The following is a 20,887-nucleotide window of genomic DNA, read 5'->3' as shown; positions in this document are numbered from 1 at the left end:
GGCCAATGGGAGCTGCGGGAGTGCTGCAGGCTGCAGGGACATTCTGGCCGCCACTTCCCACAGCTCCCATTGGCAGGGAATGGTGAACTGAGGCCACTGGGAGCTGTGGGGAGCCATGCCTGCAGACGGTCAATGTAAACAAAATGTCTCGAGGCCCGCCAGCAGACTACCCTGATGGGCCACGTGCCAAAGGTTGCCGACCCCTGCTTTAGATCTAACTCTATGCATTCAGGTAGAGTTGTATCACACAGGTACACTGATGGGAAAATGACATTAACTTGACTGAACATAGCTTTAATATAATTTCCAATTAAAATATCGGCAGGAATCAAATCCCTTATACCAACCACCATAACACCATCAAATCCCTTCCACTTAAGGTGGATTTTAGCCCAAGGCACTTTCATTAAATACTCAAAGAGTGCCACAATGTCTACACTCTGATCTGGTAAATAGTTCTACTCCCTGACAAGACTTGCTTTAACTAAAGTAATATCAGCTGCAGTCTCCCTCCATGCCAAACATCTTTTCCCATTAATTGTTGCACTGCTAATGGATTCCTTATTATTATTCCCATACTTAGCATTAATATGAGTCATGAAGCTAACTCTTTCTGAAATCACAGTAACAGCATTTGCACACAAGATAGCAGTGCTGTGGTTTATTTGGTTACCTTCCATGCTTAAAGTAATTGCATTAGTATTATTGTGGTATTTGGGGAGTTTTTCAGATTCAGACAATCTGGCTTTACGTGGCCAGGTGTACCACACAAATGGCATATAACCTGTTTCCCCTTAGGGTAAGAGTTTTTATGTTCTGGAATCTCATGAGCTTTTCTAACAGAACTGGACCTAGACCTACTTTTAAACCCTTCATTCCTTTTAAACTGGGGTTTAGCCTTTTCATGATTTCTATTCTCCAGATAAGCATCAGCAATTGCTGCAGCCCTTAAAACAGAATCTGGTGCTCTAGCACAGATAGCACCTGAAAATATTAAAGCAACAATGTTTAATAATTGTTCCAAAGTAATTAAGTCTAGAAATTTATCAAAACTCCCAGAAGCTTTTGCTCCCATAACCCACTTTTTAGACAAAACCCCATCAATTTATGAGCACATTCCACAAAAGTACAATCATTAGAAATTTTAAAATTTCTAAATTTTAACCTGTAAGGGGAAGGTCTATGGCCTGAATTATACAAGAGGTCAAACTAGATTATCACAATGGTGCCTTCTTACATTTGACTCTATGAAAACAAGAAGACAACTTTGTCTAAAAGCCCATCCTGGTTCAGTGGTGAAGTGAGGACATGAATTGGATGTTTAAAAATAAAACAATATATAACAAATGGAAAAAAGGGGGAAATTAAAACAATTGATATAAATTAGCAAATTTATGAAGTACAGAAAATTGATAAGAAATGCTAAATACATCAGGGAAAAATTTATGGCAGGGGTAAGGACAAAAAGAAGTTTAAAAAATGTTTTAGGACCAGAATAAAGCCCATTACTAGATGGAAATGATAAAATTGATAAAAAAATAAATTAAGGGAGATATCCCATCTCCTAGAACTGGAAGGGACCTTGAAAGGTCATTGAGTCCAGCCCCCTGCCTTCACTAGCAGGACCAAGTACTGATTTTGCCCCAGATCCCTAAATGGCCCCCTCAAGGATTGAACTCACAACCCTGGGTTTAACAGGCCAATGCTCAAACCACTGAGCTATGCCTCCCCCCATAATAATTATGCAGAAAAGGTAGAAGTGTTCCATACATATTTCTGTAGTGTATATGAAAAGAAGCAGGAAGATGTACTCATATCATATGAGAATGAAGTACTTTCCAGTCCATTAGTAACTGAGGAGGAGATTAGACAACATCTACTAGGGATAAACAATTTTAAATCAGGAGCCCTGGACAACTTGCGCCCAAGAGTCCTAAAAGAATTGGCTGAGGAGATCTCTGGACCACTAATGTGCATTTTTAATTAAACTTGAAATACAGGTAAAATTCCATAAGACTGGAAGAGTGCTAATGTTGTGCCAATATCTAAAAAGGGAAAGTGGGATGACCCCCAAAATTACAGAATTGGGGACTGGTCTAGTACACAGTGAATCTGAAAGTTTGTTTTTTTTAAAGGAGATGTACTGGACAAGCAACTGAACATGAGTTCCAGTGTGATGATGTAGCAAAAAGTGCTAATGTGATCTTTGGATGTATTAAAGGCAGGAGTAGGGGGGCGTTTTGTACCTCTGTATATGACATAGGTAGGTTCCTGTAACACCTTTGTTTATTTTTATTTATTTATTTATTTATTTACTTACTTATGTACAGGAGGTAGGTCATTAGCCCACTTCCAACCCCCTACCAGAAGGACCAGTTGACTACCTTTGGTCTGGCTCCTACACTTCTGGCATGAGTGGCCCTACCAGTTATATTCCTGTCAGCATAGCTCTCAGGGTCATGGGATCACACAAGCCTTCCCAATACATGAAAAGACAGTACATGGGAAACCTAAACTACTGTTCAGCTCAACAATCCCAACTCGATTCAATTCAACTCAGTTAGACCGAGTAAAGGCATGATAGGAAGTGGCCAAACCCATAAGGAAGCTACTCCAGGGATAAATTTATTCTCTCCTAAATCTATAACTAAAATTGATACATGGAACATGCAGACACTATGAGTCTGGTAAAATGGGCCAAGTAACCAAAGAAATGGCCTAGATATACTAGGTCAAAGTGAAATGAGATGGGTAACGTCAGAACAAATAATTTGTCAACTGGACACAACCTACTATCTTCTGGGCTACTGAACACCAGTGACATACGTAGACATGGAATTAGGTCAGATACTCTCAAGGATGGTAGCTAAAAGCCTGATAGAATTGGTATCAATTTCAGAAAGGATTATAACAGCACAATTTACATTGAAGTTCCAGCAAGTTTCCATTATTCAATGCTATGCACTAACAAATCAAGCTATCCAAGAGGGAAAAAATTAAACTTTAATGGACAGAGAATAGTTGACAAAGTCCCTAAAAGGGATGTCCAGTTAGTAACTGGAGACATGAATGCTAATGTGGGGAGAAACATACTGGCAGGGGCCTAATTATGGGGAAACAGGCCTTTCGTGAAATGAACAAAAATTGTGAAATGTTTGGTAATTTCTGTAGAATGAATGACCTGCTCATTGGAGGAACTATTTTCCCTCACTGTCCTAGCACAAGATAAATTGGAGGTCACTAGACCTCAGAACAGGGAACCAAACTGATCACATTACAATTTGGAGCAAATGGAAACTAACTTTAGAGGATGTATGTATCAGGAATGGTGCAGATGCAGGAATGGACCATGCATTAGTAGTAACTATATTTAGAATAAAAATAAGAACAAAAATGAGAACCAAACAACTGAGATGCCCACATTATAAAACCACCAAGCTAAAACAGATAACACAATAAGAGTTTAGAATTGCATTAGCAAACAGTTATCAGGCACTTAAAGATTAAGATAATGCAACAGTAGAAGGCAAATGGAAATGCGTAAAGGAAATTTTCAACAAAACCTACAAAAGAAGTGCTGGGATTGAGGAAGAATGGTTTGTCTGAGGATACATGACCAAAAATAGAAGAAAGATGTAAAATTAAATAAATTAACTCAAGCAAGAACACAGAAGCAGTGACTCCAAGAGGAATATTCCACAAAAAAAGGTCAAAACGAGTGCCAGGAAAGGCAAATGAGATTTTATAGACAAAATGGCAACAGATGAAGAGACTGTGCAACATCACTAGACAGTTGTCGGGAAGAACACCAGCTGACCATTCAAGACAATGAAGGTTATTTTAACCATGAAGACATCAGAACAATTATATGGAGGCAGTATTTAAGCAACTAATGAATGGCAAGCCAGTAGTCAATCCCCAGCCATACAGGAAGGACAATATCTGGATGTTGAATTAGGACTTATCATTAGAATAGAAGAAGAAAAGAAGGCAATCAATACATTAAAAAGTGATTTCCATAAAGCCTTTGACACATGGATAAAACAATCTTATGGAAGTTGTTATACTATTATGGGATCCCCCAGAAATTTGTGGTGATTATTCAGAGCTTCCATGAAAAAAATGTCATGCCAAGAAATACATAACAGTGAACAGATTAGCCTTTGAGGTAACTATCTGCATCAAACAGGGATGTCTTATGTCACCCCCATGATTTCCCTACTAGTAATGGATTGGGTAATGAGATACTACAGAACAACCAAGGGGTATACAATGGACTTACAGACAGAAACTAGAAGAAGATGTCATCTTTGCAGATGACATCAACCTGCTTTTCCATATTCAAGGCAAGCTAAAACAAATCATCTTCATACCAATGCACAGTTAGTAGGGCTGAAAATCAACAAAGGAATCTAAAACAATGAGAATCAATGCACAACAAGAAACATCAATAACACTTTCTGGGTTAGACATAAAAGAGGTCTGACACTTTGCATATCTTGGCAGCATCATAAGCCAAACAAGTGGAACAGATGAAGATGTTAAAGCCAGAATAGTGACAGCCAGACATTCCTTCGCATCCCCAAAGCTGATCTGGAGGAGCAGAAACCTGGCCCTCTGAACTAAACTTCGAATATTTAACATGATTGTAAAGTCTGTTTTGCTATATGGGACTGAAACTTAGAGACTTATCAAAACCTTATCTAAATTCCAAGTTTTTATAAACACCCGTCTTAGACAAATCCTGAATATCAGGAAAAAAAATCAGAAATCAATACTGTTTGGAGAACAAAACAAAACTGATAGATCAGGAAATTATGGAATGAAAATGGAGATGGCTAGGACACATATGAAGGAAAGAACCGAATGGTATAACAAAACAGGCACTGGACTGGAACCCAGAGGGCAAGAGGTGAAGAGGTAGACCAAGAATAACGTAGAAATGCATAACTGAATGCTATTATAATGACCTGGGAAGAAGCTAAGACCGCAGCAAGAGATCATCATAGAAGGCAGTGGTGAAGGCTCTATGTTCCACATGGGATACAAAGTCATAAGTTAAGTAAGTCATATGGCATTGGTGAGACTGATACTGGAGTACTGTGTACAGTTAGTTATGGTGTCCACATTTAAGGACTAGAAAAAAAGTCTTACATTGAGAGACTCAAAGGGTTCAATCTGTTTAGCTTATCAAAAAGAAGATAGAGAGTTGAGTTGATTAGTGTATAACAATCTTCATGGGGTGAAAATATGAGATAGGAAAAGGTTCTTTAGTTGAGTAGAGAAAGTCATAACAAGAATCAGTAGCCAGAAGCTGAAGCCAGACAAATTCAAATTAGAAGGTAGACAAAAATTATTGATGGCGAGGATGATTAACCACTGAAACAAACTACCAAGAGGAGTGGTGGAGTCAGGGCCAGCACTAGACCGAATGGTGCCCAGACAAGAAGCATCTTCGGCAACCCACTCCATTTATTTTGTATACCTTACAGCACCCCAAGCCTGGCGTCCCCCAAGCCTGGCACCCCAGGCAACCACTTGGGTCGCCTGCCCCTAAATCCAGCACTGGATGGAGTCTCCATCTCTTGTTGCCTTTAAGTCAGGACTGTCTTGCTTGTCTGGAAGATATACTTTAGCCAAACACAAGTTATGCTTTAATCAAGCACAAGTTATTGGACTCAATACAAGGGTGACTAGGTGAGGTGTAATGAGATGCAAGAGGTCAGACTAGATGATTTACTGGTCCCTTATGGCCTTAATCTCTATGAATCTAGAAGCTAACTCACTTCTGACACCATGTTCTCTGTTCAAGCACAAGAAGAGAGAACTAACATTACGCAACGTTAAGGCTGTACTCTCCCATAGAGCATTTCTGAAAAGTATTGTTCTCTCAGTTCCCAAATATTGTCTTGTGCACCCCTGAATTGGAAGCTATCATAACACCAAGAGTAACCTGGACTCTTGCTCAACCCCTTCCAACTGGTTTTGGTGGCTGATGTGTTTGGGAGGTGGGCTTTGCTCACTCCCCACACATCCACTTCCTCACAGTAGTGAATGTCATGTATTCAGCCCCTTGTCTCCCACCGTTGTCTGAAGTCACAATTCCTTCCACGGCTGCATAGCCCAAAGGCATAAACTAGTCCTGTATTAGTAGAGTACAGTGTCTCATGGATAAAACGGAGCAAATATGCTTTTCAGTGATTCAGAGATAGGATTTTTCTACATCATACTATAATGGGATAAAATTGAAGATTACTAATGAGTAGTATGGGCAGAGGTTTTGATATTAATTTCTTTTTATTCTCCCTCAGCTATAGTCTTATCCTCTGAAGAAGTATGTTAGATGGGGCATAAAGAGTAAAACAGAGACACTCAGACACCATATCAAAACCAACTAAAAGTCAACATAAATAATTCAACAGACTAACGTTCCTCTAATGCATTTTGTCCATTAAAGCTTTAGACAATTTTGAGACCAGGAAGAGTTTCTTTTTGATTCTTCCATTATTTTCTCCTACTCTCATGTCAAAGGAGTGCCTGGTTTTTTGAGAGAAACTCAAAGATTAGTTTGTTCATATGTCAAATGAGAGTGGTTTTCTAGGTAAAGGAACTGTTTTAAATTATGAATAGCCTTCTACTTTTCATCTTTCTCTTCTTATTTTTATAAACATGCACAGTATTAAAAAAGTTTCCCAAATTTTCCATAGCAGTTTAGAGTGGAATGAGAAAATAATTGCCCATGGAAGACAAATATTTCCTTCCCGAGTAACCATCAGTGCAAGGTTTTATTGCTCATGAGACGCTGCCTATTGAATAACAGCTGTAGGAAGAACAGTAATAATAGGAGCAGCAAGATTCTGCTAAGATGACTATATTTAATGCTGTATCAATAGTATTTTTGAAGAGTATTAATCCCACCTGCTGTGACTACAAACTAAGCTTCATCAACCCTTTGAACTCTGTTAACTAACTCCTGGAGTTCACAGTCCATAATTGCTTCATGCCTTTTTAAAGTGGCAGGCTGAATTGATTAATCATTATACCTTACAGCAAATATGGTTTTGATTATTCTATGCTACAATACACCCCTACACTATGAATTACAGTGTGGTGCCAGAGCAGCTTGTGATGTTCATTGCTATGTGCTGATTATTCTGAAATGAATCCCTGGCCACCTTGGAACTTCACAGCTGTCACAGTGCTGCACATCATGATCACTCAGAACTTCAGAATGGCAATAAGAATATAACTCAGCATCTCGTTCTACAAAAACACAGAGCCCTGTCACTTGATCTTAAGGAAAGTCTCCAAAATAGGTCAAAATACATACACACACCAGCTAGTAGCTTTCTGGTAATATGGTCATGAATGTGGGAAAAGAAACATGAAAAAATGGTGTAGTATAGTCTGGTTTGGTTTTTAACAAATATAGCAGCAGACAGGAAAAGAAATTAAGAGTTTCTTAGGCTAATAACATTTAGCTCTTATAAAGGCAATAGTTGCAGATAATATCAAATTACTTAGGGTTATCAAGACTGTGGGGAACTCTACAGGAACCTAATAAAGTTAGGTGACTGGTCATCATGATGTCAGATGAAATTAAATGTTGACAAATGCAAGGTAATGGGCATTAGAAGGAATAATCCTAACTACTCATGTGCCTTGTGGGTTCTATATTAATTGCACCTACTAAGGAAAAAGACCTGGCTGTCATTTTACAAAGACAGTGAAAAAGACATACCAGAAATAGACGCAGTCCAGAGACAGGCTACAAAGTTGACTAGAAGCATGGAAATACTTCTATAAAAAATCCCAATATATAGGGACCAGAGTCAGCCCCTGTTTAAAACAGTTTTCTTTTGATGAAGAAGAGTGTGTGCCCAGTTTCAGAGGGAATTATGGCTCCTAGAGCCAGGAGAGAGAGGTGTTTTTTTCAGTCCCAGTTTGTAGCTTTGTAGAAGACTGAGCCTCAACAAGCTTCTACACGTAAATGGCTTTTGGCTGAAAAATGGAGTGCATAATGCTACTGAATCTGAGCAGACTCCAAAATAAATATCCCTGACAAACACGCAGTGACTGACCATGTTACAACCCAGTGGCCCCCTCCCTCAGGGTGTCCCCTGGGGAAGCAGATTAGCATTGTATATTGCTAACGCTGTTGCAAACATTGCAAGGCATTTTGGGGAAGGGTTAAAGGTGTGAGTGTGAAATGGAAAATGTCTTTGCAGGCTGCAGAGGCCAGAGGGGGAAGGAAAAAGAAAGCAGAGAACGGGTTCATTCACTCCAGTTTGTTCAGGCAGGAGATAAGGCACTGACTCCAGTCCAAGGCCGCAGCTCACAACTGACACTTTGCTGCCTGCTGAGAAAGATGGGGGCCTGGAATCCATTGACCAGCCATGAAAAAGGAAGATTCAGCTGAACAGACCTGCAGAGGCAGCCCCTAATGAGCAAAACAAGCAAAGGCCAGCAAGGAGGAAAACAAGAAGGACAACAAAATCTAGCCAGTGTGTTTTGGGAAAGTTGAGAAGACTACAAAAAGCTGGTTTTAACTGGTACAAAGAGCATCAGGAGCAGAGGTCCCTGAACGGAACACCCTCAAAGAAACCCAGGACTTTAAAACCCTCCTGAGAGCCAGAGCAACTCAGAGATCACAGCGGACCCCGGACGACCTGGGCCCAAAACAAAAACTCCCGTCCACCCTTCCCCCCACTCTTCTTCTTACGTTACACCCAGGCTTGGCCAGCCTTGGGTAGTGCATGTGTGAGTATGAAAGTGGCTTGGGGCACTAACGCTTTGCTTTTTTCCCCTTGAATGACGTGGGGGATCCCCAGCACTTTTCGCTGTTATTTTATTATTTTATTAATAAAGCTTTAAAACTTAGGCACTTGGTGTGTTTCATCATCTTTTCCCCAAACGATCCTGCGGCCTCAGCCTAATCACCTGACACCTCAGGCAGATTGGTAACAGAAATCTGTCACAACCACACATAGAGCATACACTCTCCTTCGCCTTCCTATTACCAAGAATTGAACACCTGTGAATAACTGTACTTTCCAATCTGCATACACAGATGCATTTTAGTCTTATGGTAGTCTGTACTATAATTTAATACATCACATTCAGGTGAAAATGTTGCTAAGCTTCATAGATGTCACTGATACTCTAGAGAGAGGAAATAATTTTATATTGCTTTACATTTTGTGAAACTTTACTTGACTGACAAAGTGTCCCCAGAACAATTAGGAACATCTTGAAGGCATATCAGAATTTGAATAAATATTCTCAGAGCCACAACTGTCAATGAAATTCAGCATTTGATCAAATTTCATTTTGATCAAACATTACAGTCAAAGACGGCAATTTATTCGGTAACTCTAAAGCAATTATCTCAGCATGATTACCATCTGCACCAGGCACAGTTTCAAATCAATCCCATTCTTTTATATTGTTTTTTCTTGAAAGAGAAAAGCCTTTGTTAATCTTATATCGCATTGGAAATAAAATAATTACCCAGTGCAACTCCATCTATCATAAGTAGAAAACAAATTGACTTGTTAAAGTACAGCCTTAATTTCCCTACTCGTGCATTCACAAGCAAAATATCACATGCATGAAAGGGAAAAATGTTCAGATTTTGTTCATTCCTATTGCAGGTGACTTGATAGCCTCCGTTAAAATAATATGTTTTTGTAAGTGAAGAGTTTGTCTTGAAACAATACAGTATGTTCAGTGAACCACACATTTTAATATTATTTGTGTTTTAAGTCCGGATTCTGAAATTTCCAATAGACCAGAAGACTGCTGTGCCCCTGGGGAGCTCCTCTGAAATCAGCAACCTTGCTATGAATTGTAAATTGCAGGGTTGCACCTCAGATGCATAAGGCTTTACAAATATGAAATAAGACAGGTCCCTGCCCCAAGGTATTTCCAGTCAAATTCAGACAAAAGTGGGCAGGAATACTGAAAAGACGTAAATTACTCGAAAGCATTTATTTGTGTGATTATCCAGTTTGCATGTTAGACTAAGAATATAGGGTCAAAGGTGGTGGAAGATGACTGGACACGGGGGCGGAGGCTACCCTCTTGCTCTGGCCTAAAGAGCCCCACTGGGCATCACCCCTCATCTCCCTCTCTAGGGGTGCTGCATTGGCTGGTGCCTGGGGAGAACCCTTTCGCCCTTGCCTCTAGGCATATAGACCAAAGAGGCCTGAGTGGTTTTAATGGAGCTGCAGTTTGTCTATCCCAATTCTGCACCAGCAGAGCAAAAAAATCACAGATGGCTGAACAGGTGCCTGAGCTACAAAGTCTAGCTTCAGATCTGAATTTCCCCTAGGTTTGAGGTGGGAGTAGGAGACGATCCAAGGACTGTAGCTGGCTCATGTCATCAGAAGACTGCTGATAGTTTACAAAGTTTACCTGACTGCTAACTTCCTATGATAGTGTAAAAAGCAACAGAGGGTCCTGTGGCACCTTTAAGACTAACAAAAGTATTGGGAGCATAAGCTTTCGTGGGTAAGAACCTCACTTCTTTGGCATCTGAAGAAGTGAGGTTCTTACCCATGAAAGCTTATGCTCCCAGTACTTCTGTTAGTCTTAAAGGTGCCACAGGACCCTCTGTTGCTTTTTACAAATTCAGACTAACATGGCTACCCCTCTGATACTATGATAGTGTGTTGTCTTTTATTGCACAGAAAAAAGTGCTCTGATCATTTAAGCAACTGTCCGAGGATAATATATAGAAAATAGGCACTAAAGTATATTGATGCACAAGTCATACATAGTAATAAAATTATCTTGCATCATTCTATTATACAGTTTCTTAATTTTAAGGATTATCCTTCTTAAGGTATTGAAAGTAGTGTTAAAGGGGTCATTTTACTTACCAATTTGATCTCCCTTTGATCTCACATATGCACATTTCTCATTCATCCTAATGGGAGTCATATATACTCATACAGGGAACAACAGACTCCTTTTGCTCTTCACTGTGTATGCAGTTCCTTGGCATCATGCTAAATTTTGTGACTCATAGATGTAATGTGGGATCAATTTCCTGCATGACTTTTCCTATATTGGAAGTGTGGTCTGGACTAACACAAAAACTTTCTTTTCAATAAAAATCTAAAAGAGTAACTGACATCTTTATATATTCCCAATTTATTTTAACATCTCTGATAAAGGAATCTGACTCTTGAACTTGGCTAACCAGGTGCTCCTCTCAGTAATGTCAGCTTCATTGGCATCAAGCATCTGCATGCTTAATGGAAGGAGGTTATGTAAATCAGGAGGGGGAAAAGAGAACACTCACACACTTTGATTTTAGAGTGGGAGTTCCCTGGGTTCCTTTTATCTCCATTATGGCTGAAAAAGACTTCTTACTTTGTTCTTCCTCTATATTTTTACTTTGCATTGTGTCTGAGGAAATCCTTTTTCTATAGCTTTTAGTCTTTGGATGAAAGAACCCTTCTTTGTCTCTGTGTTTGAGGCTTTAAAAGGGCAGGTGGTACTGTTATCGCATTCTATTTTTCAATAAATTGCACCTCACAGGGGCTCAGCCTCAGGCATACAAAGTACCTTGCGTCTGTTTGACTGACCTGTTGTGAGTTTTACAAGTGAAAGATCTAGGAAGGGACTAGAGTCTGTATGTCAGGAACTGCACATAAACACTGTTACTACTAATCTATCTTCACTTTCAGCCAACTAGCAAAGTAGCTAAACAGCAGCTGGAAAATGTTAGACTTACTTTGCTACTGAGAGCGATAGGCATCAAGTACAATAATGCCTTCTTTGTTATAAATTACCTGAAAAACATTTCCAGAGTTTTATCTCAGCTCCCAAGTTGCAGAAATCATGAGGCAGAATGCCTTGAGTGTCACTTCCCACTATGCCCTTGTTAGTGCTGTAATAGGAGAACAAAGGTAGCTTCAAGCTGGAGCAGTGGAAGGGGGCTGTAGGGAAGTAGAAAATCAGGCCTACAATGCATAACTGAGTCTTTTCCTTATTAAATTACTTGGATTCTCTTTATGTATAGCATCCTTTATAAGCTACTCTTTGGAAGCAGTCCAGAGGAAGATTGCAGACTTCTCTGTGCCCCTGACATACTACAGGAATATTGCCCACTCTTTACTCTGATTCCCTTCAGAGACCTAACAACTTCATCTCTCCCTGAGGCATCAGCCAGCAACTGCCTCCTATAATAGACACCAATTTCACCTTGCCTTAAAGAAGTGAAGCTTTATTGGAGTTCTACAAATAGAGAGAGAGATGGTGCTAAACAATAAGATCTAAACATATGCATACTTAGATGGATAACCACAAAAGGTAGGTCCAGAAGAGACGCTGAGAGGTCATCTAGTCCATTCTCTTGTGCTGAGGTCAGATTAAGTAAACCTAGACCATCCCTGACATATATCTGTCTAAACAATAAAAGGGATTCTACAGCTTCCCTAGATAACCTATTCCAGTGTTTAGCTATCCTTATAGTTAGAAAGCTTTTCATAATATCTAATCTAATAATATCTAATTAAGGCACAGAGAACATTGCTGGTGTGGTTCTAAATTTAAAGTTACAGATTATCCTTAATTACATTACATTACTTATTATGGAGTATTATCTCTGGTCCCTTACTGCACAGAAAAGAGACATAAGAAAATACTATGTCCTCAAATGACTATCCTATGAGATTATGTCTGTGTATAGCTCACCCTATGCTTACGAAGCCTTCCTCCTTTCATGTAGAGATGTCTGCTATTATGACAAGATGGTTATATCCTTAGTATTATGGAAATCATAGCGGACTTTAGATGGAAAAATTATACCACTAAATACATGACAACTTAAAGGTGCCATCTTTTACAGAGCAATTTGCTGAGTTTCCCTTAATATATACATACATACACACACACACATACACAATTTGTGAGGGGTATTTAGGAGGCTAAGTATCAGCAAATATAAAATCCTTATCTACTGGAAGGAAATAAAAATATATAAGATAAGACAATTTCATCATTGTATAAAAAGAATAATGGGTTTGGTGAAGGACAAATATTTAGATTGAAGTGTTTTATAAATAATATGTACTTGTGTCATAATGCTTTGCACTGTGATAGTATCTTCCATATGAAATCTCAACATGATTAATCTACATGAATTATTAAATCTGATCTGAATGTTGAGTTTGTAATGAACTCACAACCATGTCAGTTTTGCATGGGGTTTATGCAAATACTTCATGCATCCCTAGTCCTGTTATAAAAGAGGATCAAATTCTAATAGCAATTAATTTTTTTAAAGACTTAGGATAATTGCAAGATGTTTAGCAACAGATGAAAAAATGCTGCAGGATAGTTCAGTATAGTTACACAGTAAGAAAGGATGCAAAATAGCCGTCAACATTTATAAGTTATTTACTACAATTGGTTAAAGTGGACTTTGCAAATCAGTTAGCTGATTTAGCAGTGACACTAGTATGATTTGCTCCTTCATTTCCATCATGTGAATGAAACAATCAGGAAGCAAAAGAACATAAGTGTCCACCTGTGGTAGTTTTCAGACATTTTGAGCAGGCAATAGAAACAAGAGGCATGCACTTTTACAGTAAATTAGTGAGTGGGAGAGGAGGAAACTGAATATGAATTAACAGGAAACATAGTCCCATAAGGCTTGGGGGAAGGTAGTATGGATAGCACCCATTCCACAAGGCCCTGCCACCTTCTTTCTTTTACCAGTACTGTACAAACAAAATCCTGTGGGTTCTCACAAAGGGGCCTCTACAAGAGAAGGGAAGAGAATACCATAAAGATAGCAATCCCCTGCACATCCACCTGGATCTGATTTTTGAACTGAACCTATCAGTCAGGCTGCAATGGCAGAGCCTAGATGGAATGAGAGAAAATCAACCATGCAAATTTTACTTTTTTATTACATTGTTCGGATTAACACACTGCATTATTTACCACATTTCACTAGATCTAAACATCAAATTACAATTGTCTTTGTTGACTTCACCATGAAAGATTTATCATTCCTAGACATGAATATTATATTTGGGTGGTTTAATGGACTCTGACATCATTCTACCGTTGCAATATGATTATTACTTCATTGTGATTTTTCTTTTTAGTGTGATACAAAATGTATCTCTTATACATTGAATGTGACATTGACTCGTCTTTTATAAATTCTCCATTAGTTTTATTTCATGTATAACCTGAAGGCAGGTGGTGAGTTGAATTTATTGATGGATTAAGAATGCTTGTTTTCCCTCAGCTCTTAGAGAAGAGCTTACAACCTAAATACAAGACCTATCATTTTCTCTCTGTTTGTACAGCACCTAGCATAATGGGATTCTGATTTGTTGGGCCTCTAGCTGCTTCTACGATATAATGTTCAGGTTATCCATTAAGGAAAAAGTAACAATGCCATGTGATTTAGGTGAACTTGGGTCAAATCATGAATAATAAATGGCAAATGTTCTGTATTCATTTGGCAAACAATCCATAAACTAAAATATATTTGCACAAACTTGTCATTAAGCAATTGCAAACAATAAATACATTTGTAAAAATCGGTTCATCTGTTAATCTGCAAAATTCACTTATTTGCCACTCTGCAGAATTCAGTACTTTGCAATGCATCTCCTAGTGTTAGAATAATATACTGAAGAGCTACTGTATTAATTATTGTTATTATAGCATCATAAATATTCAAAGAGCCTTACACAGTATGTAGAAAGAAAAGCTCCTACCTCTAAGATCTGACATTCCACTAGAGAGAATTTGGATACATAGGTTAATGTCTTAAATGGAAGAAAGTATGGAGACTTTATTGGAGAGATCACTGCCGGCAGGTTTTACAAAAGAAGGGTTATGTCTTGCAGCGTAAAATTTGATTAATTGTATTCATTTATTTTGCCTCCCTACCTATTGTAAACTTGAGGGAGGAAATGAGAGAAGGTCATGAAATAAGGACCTACGCTGTAAGTTATCTAGGTAAACTTTTCCTCTTTGGGATAGCACCATGTGATCCCCATTTTATGACGATTCCAGGGGGACAGCAGTCATGCAGTCTTCTAGCTGCTTACTTCAGTGCCATACATGCAACATAAAGAACGCAATCAGTCTAAAGTAGCTTGCAACATTAAGCATTCACAGGTTTTTTTTTGTTTTTTGTTTTTACTAGCTAAGCTGCTTTATCTCTGATATGAAAATTTGTTTAAAATCAGAAAATGGCAGCACCTGTTGTCATAGAACATGTATGGAACTTTGGTGACTTTTCCTTCCTTGTATATATTCATTATGTCAGCATTCCTAGCCTCTATTTAGGAGGACTGAACTGAGATTAGTTCCTTCCAGTGTCCTGTTGAGTTTGCTGTCTATGCATCACTCCCAGTTCCTGCTGAATAAGGGGGTGACAGACCCTCTGGGTAGATTAAGAAGGTAGTTTTCCAAGTTGGCCTTTTCATTGTGGTTTTTCTTATTGTATCTATAGCTACCTCATCTATATAATTGGGGACAGGCTACTTACTGGTGGACCTAGTGGTGGATGATATGAAATAATGTGCTATAGACCCTTTCTCCTGCAAGTCACCAATTCAAATCTAGCCCTCATAGAGAGTGACAAATCATGATCTATTAAATGAGTTGGTTTCAGTTTAAGGTATCAAGAGTGAATTACCCTCTCTGTGCTGGAGGTGGTCTTTTAGGTCCAGGCTGAAGCACTGGTTTATGGAGGCGTGATTTCAGGCTGCAGGGGTATTAATAAACAGTAAATTCTCTTAAAATGGAAGTATTGTTTTCAAACCTGCTGTAGCTGATAGCTTGTTACTATGCCACCTCATGCATAGAATATTAAAAACGTCACCTACAATGTACTTGCTGAATCATTGCAATGATTCAACCTCCTGTTTAGTTGTAAAGACAAATTATTTTCACTCATGCTTAAAAAGTCACAAATATCAAAATAAAGTGATCATAGTGCTATACATTTTAGAGAGCTAAAAACATTTGCAATTACTTGCTAGGAGATGTGACTTACATGTTTAATACTCCTTCCCTACTGTGTGCAAGAAGTGGCTTTGGTAAGAAAAGAGCAACAACCCAACCTGCAGGCTGCCAAATGCCACATTCAGATGTCCCCGAGTTGTTTTACACATTATCTTAAATTGTCTTACTTGGCCATATATACTGGATTCTTCCACATTTAATCTTTACTGACAGTAAAATGCTCCTCCTATTAACTTATAACCCAGACCTCAGTCTACTTATTGCATTCCCCTCTTTTTCCAGGCAAATGGCCCTTTTGTCCAAAACCAGTTTAGACAAATTCAGTTTTTTCTAGTTATTGACTATTAAAGTATTGAGAGGTATATGCTTTACTGTAGGGATCTGGGAATGAGTTTGTTTTCAGGTCACTAGCTTACTTTTAGGGCTTTTCCTTTTATCTGCCTTTTCTTTAGAACCTATCAACAAAAATCCTATTTGTTTTACTGCTATCTTTAAAAACAGGAGCTTTCTGCTACAATTTTCATTGCATTTCTTGAAAAGAAAATTGAATTCCCCATGTATGTGTATTCAGATTTTATATTGCTGTGTTCCATTTGTTTGGTTAAATAAGGCTTCCAAATTCTTCTCCTCCTAAGAAAAACTTTGCATTTTTCTTCTCTGTCTTTTTACTGCCAATTACTATTAACTTACCCTGCCGCACAGCTTGGCAGTTTCCCATAATGCTCTATCCAAAACACCCTCTATACCATTGGTTACTAAGTGTTTTTAATACCTTGCTTGAATTCTTTTATATTATTATTATGTGCAGATTATTTTCAGTCAAAGTTCAATGTCTTTGGCTTTCTTCTCTCCTAGAAATTTAATTAAGGCCTATATGGGAGAATAATCAGAGATCACTATAAACACTGTTCTTCCCTATACAGAAATAACCCACCTAGATTAAACTCTCTGCAAGTTTTACTTCCTCTACTCCCGCCCACCCTCAGGAATCAAGGACTTTTTTCCCCCGAGAACCTTTGGGGTCTGCAACAGGCAATGGATGTACATGCAGCTGCTCCTTGCCCTGCGCTGCCATCTGCCTCACTGTCTCTGCTGTCTCCTGGGGTATGTCTATACGGCAATTAGGCACCCACGGCTGGTCCATGCCAGCTAATTTGGGCTCGCAGGACTTGGGCTGCGGGATGTTCCAGCTCAGGTCCTAGAGCCCAGGCTCCAGCTGAGCCCAGATGTCTACACTGCAATTAAACAGCCCCACATGCTGAGCACTGGGAGCCTGTATCAGCTGGCATGGGCCACCCGCAGGTTTTTAATTGCAGTGTAGACATACCCTGGAGGGCAACTCTTGTAGGACCTAGGTTTCTTTTTGCTGCAGCTCTTAACAAGATCATCCTAAAATGGAGTTTCACAGTGCTGAGAGGGAAGCATTGCAAGTCAGTAGAGCCTCTCACATGCACTGGCTTTCCTCACTGATTTGGGGCTGTGACACATTCTGGAGAAACCTATGGAGAATATTTCCTGCAGCAAAGAGCTAGTATATGGGAGAATGATACTGTCTTCTTCCCACTCGGGGTATCCAACTAATTTAAGACTGCAGCTAAGTAGTTGAATCTCTTTTATTTTGTTGACAGTCTCATAACTTCATGGCTCATCTTATTCACTGCATTATATTATTACTGGCCGCTGTATCCTCCAGGCTCCTAAATGTCTTTTCTTGCCCACCATTCTTTGTTTAGAGGAGCCCATAAATATTTTCAACACCTGCCAAAGCTGGAGATACTAGTTGTATTTGCCCTGTAAGTTGTTAGTAGTTTTCTGGATGCTGTGCAGCAACTTCTGCATTGGCTCTCCCATGTAGCTGCATCTGGGCCAAGACTGAGAGACTGAGTCCTCTTTTGGCTGGGCCATGGCTTCCCTAAGAAAAGTTGTAACCTCTTTTGCTTTTTTTGTTTTCCGACTATCTTCCCCAAGGTTGTAAATGATGCCAGAGTTTGGGTTTTTTTTCTACCTTTAATTATATATAACACGATCCCCTAAACAAAGGGTCTTGTAGCAAAGCCCACAGACTAAGGGTTAGTCTATATTGGGAATGTTAAAGCGCTGCTGTGACAGCGCTTTAACATGGCTTGTGTAGTCGCAGCAGAGTTCTGGGAGAGACCTCTCCCAGTGCTCTAAAAAACCCACCTCCACAAGGGGCATACCAGCACTGGGAGCCGTGCTACACTGTCTACACTGGCGCTTTAGAGTGCTGAAACTTGCTGCACTCAGGGGTGTTTTTCACACCCCTGAGCAAGAAAGTTGCAGCGCTGTAAATTGTGAAAGAGAGTAGCTCACCCCCAGTCAAGTTTTCCTGGCCAAACACTATTAATTGGACTTCCAGTTAGATTACCCTGCCTTCAAAAAATTTGGAAGTACATATATAGGAAACTTGTTTTAACCTCAAGCAACCCAATCCCATCAAATGACAGACTGCTAGGAGGAGAGACCATGCAGACATCTGACTTTATTATAACTTTTGGTAGATCAACAAAGCAGTGCTTGGGCAAAAAGAAGCTGTGTGTCTTATCTTCATTTTCTCACAGCTCAAGAATGTATTTATATCTGTGTCCTCAGAAGCTTTGCATTGTTTCTCCTCATTTAGTGCCAGATTCTCAGCTGTGCCAAAAAGGACTGAGAGCAACTACAGAGAGTGATACACAAAAAATCATCTTCCTTGGAGCCAGTTGTTTATCAGCCCAGTTCCTGGCATAGTTTAGAGAAGCCTCCATGGCTCTTCTCAAGTACCTCAGCAACCAGTGGGGCTGTTCTGCTAGCCCAGGATCATGGAGGTTGGGGTGGGGATATTCTAACCACACTCCCTCTTTTCTGAACACTCCTCTACTCTGGGAAGCAGGAATGGCATAGGAGCTTCTATATCAGCCCAGTGTCACCAGATGATACACGCACACGGATAGAATCCTCAACTGGCTAGATCTGCTAGGAATTGGCACAAAGCAAACTTCCCAGAGCAGAGATTTGAGCCCATAATTTCAGCTACATTCCCTGAGCTGAGCATGAGAAAGAGGATTTTCTCCCCAAGAACAGAATTTGTCACTCCACGGCTTTATTCATCTCACATTTTTTTCAATAACTTAGCTTTTGTACACAATAGGGTCTGATCTTCTTCCTACTGAAGTCAATAGAAAGGCTTCTGTTGCCTTGCTTTAAAAGTTCTTATGCCTCTGAGTACCTACTTTAGTGAAAGCAGAATCAGACCTATAAAATGGATGTAATGGATTTACACATCTTTTTGAGGCAAAAAAAAGTTTATATTTGCATCTGCAAATCTTAAAAGTCTCATTCTCTTTAATAGAGCTTGAACCACTTTATAAAATGGATTACTTTGACATAACAATTGATACTTCAAATACTTCTAGCACATATAAGCATTCATACTGCATGTCATCTATTAAACCACACAGATTCTAAACAATTTAGAAAACTGTGGGACGAATGAAGATTTATGGAATCGTAATGAAACTAAAGCAATCAAGATTTTTCATAATGATCTCAATTAAACCATTTCTCTATCTCGCCACCTGATCGGAATGAGAAGATACAATTGGTAGTGATCTAAATAGTAATGCTGTATATGTCAGAGAGCTCTTAATTGCTCTTTAGAGTGGGTGCTCCTGGAGAACTGAAAATTCTCTAATTAAACTGCTGACCTGGTTCCTCTAGATTTTATATCTTCATCGTTGGTCCACTTTAGCTGAACTATTATGCAATAAATAGAGGATTATGAAAGTAAAAGGGAAGGGCAGATGGAGATAAAGTAATGAGACAAGTGGCGTTGAAATACACTCTACTCTTATCAGACTGGACTCCAGCCTCCTATTTGAATTGCAGATTTTGCATATATGATTGTTGTTTGTCATGACTCACTAGTATAAATTAGATTGCTGTTGTTCTGAATGCAAAGTGGTAAAATAAAAACCTTTCATACTATAAATAATCCTCATAAATATTTAATGGCTGTTAAAGATTTCTTAAGTGCCAACTTTAAGCATCAGTCTTAATATATTTGCATTTAAATATTAACATAGATATGCAGAGTACTCACATAGACTCACATGATGCAATTGACCGGAATAACATGCAATGAATTATTTATACTATGTTATAGGTGTTAGTTAATATATTTTATATAAGTAAATATACATCTTTTTCTAAAGGTATTTCTCACCATATCTGCTTCAATTCACAGCCCCAAAAGAAAATGAAAGTTGCATGCAGTATCTTGATAAATATTTGTTTTTGAATTGTCACTTATTAGCTTTTGAATTTTTTCTCTGAAACACATATTTCCAGTAGATTTAATAACATATTTACATTTAATAATATACCATATTAACATACACCATAAACTAATATGTTTAAACTATACATGAAACATAGTGTTATGGCTTGCGTGGGAAACCCAGGAAACAAACATCCCTTTCTCCTCCCCTCCCACCACCAATTTGTGTTCTTTTATTGTAATTGGTTGGCTTATATAAGTCAAAATGCTGGACCAATATTTGAATTACTGAAAAAGGCCCAGATTCTGACCCCTGTCCTCTTACTCATGTTGAGTAGTAACTTACTCTAGAAGTAGCTCCACTGAAGTCAAAGTGAGTAAAGGTGGTAGAATCTGGCCCTAATATTGAGTGCACTGAACTTATCCTTTATGGACATGCCCTCTAGAACTTAATAGGGATGTAACTAATAGGGTTGTATAGAGATTACTCTAAAACCTATTGAATTAATGGATGAATTATATCCTATTGATTATATCCTAAATGTACATATAGGATTCAAAATCAGGGATGTATGTAATTCTCTATTAAATTCTACAGAATGG

This window comes from Malaclemys terrapin, chromosome 6 (assembly GCF_027887155.1).
Source record: "Malaclemys terrapin pileata isolate rMalTer1 chromosome 6, rMalTer1.hap1, whole genome shotgun sequence".
NCBI classification, from domain to species: domain Eukaryota; kingdom Metazoa; phylum Chordata; order Testudines; family Emydidae; genus Malaclemys; species Malaclemys terrapin.
Note: the sequence above shows the minus strand (reverse complement) of the source record.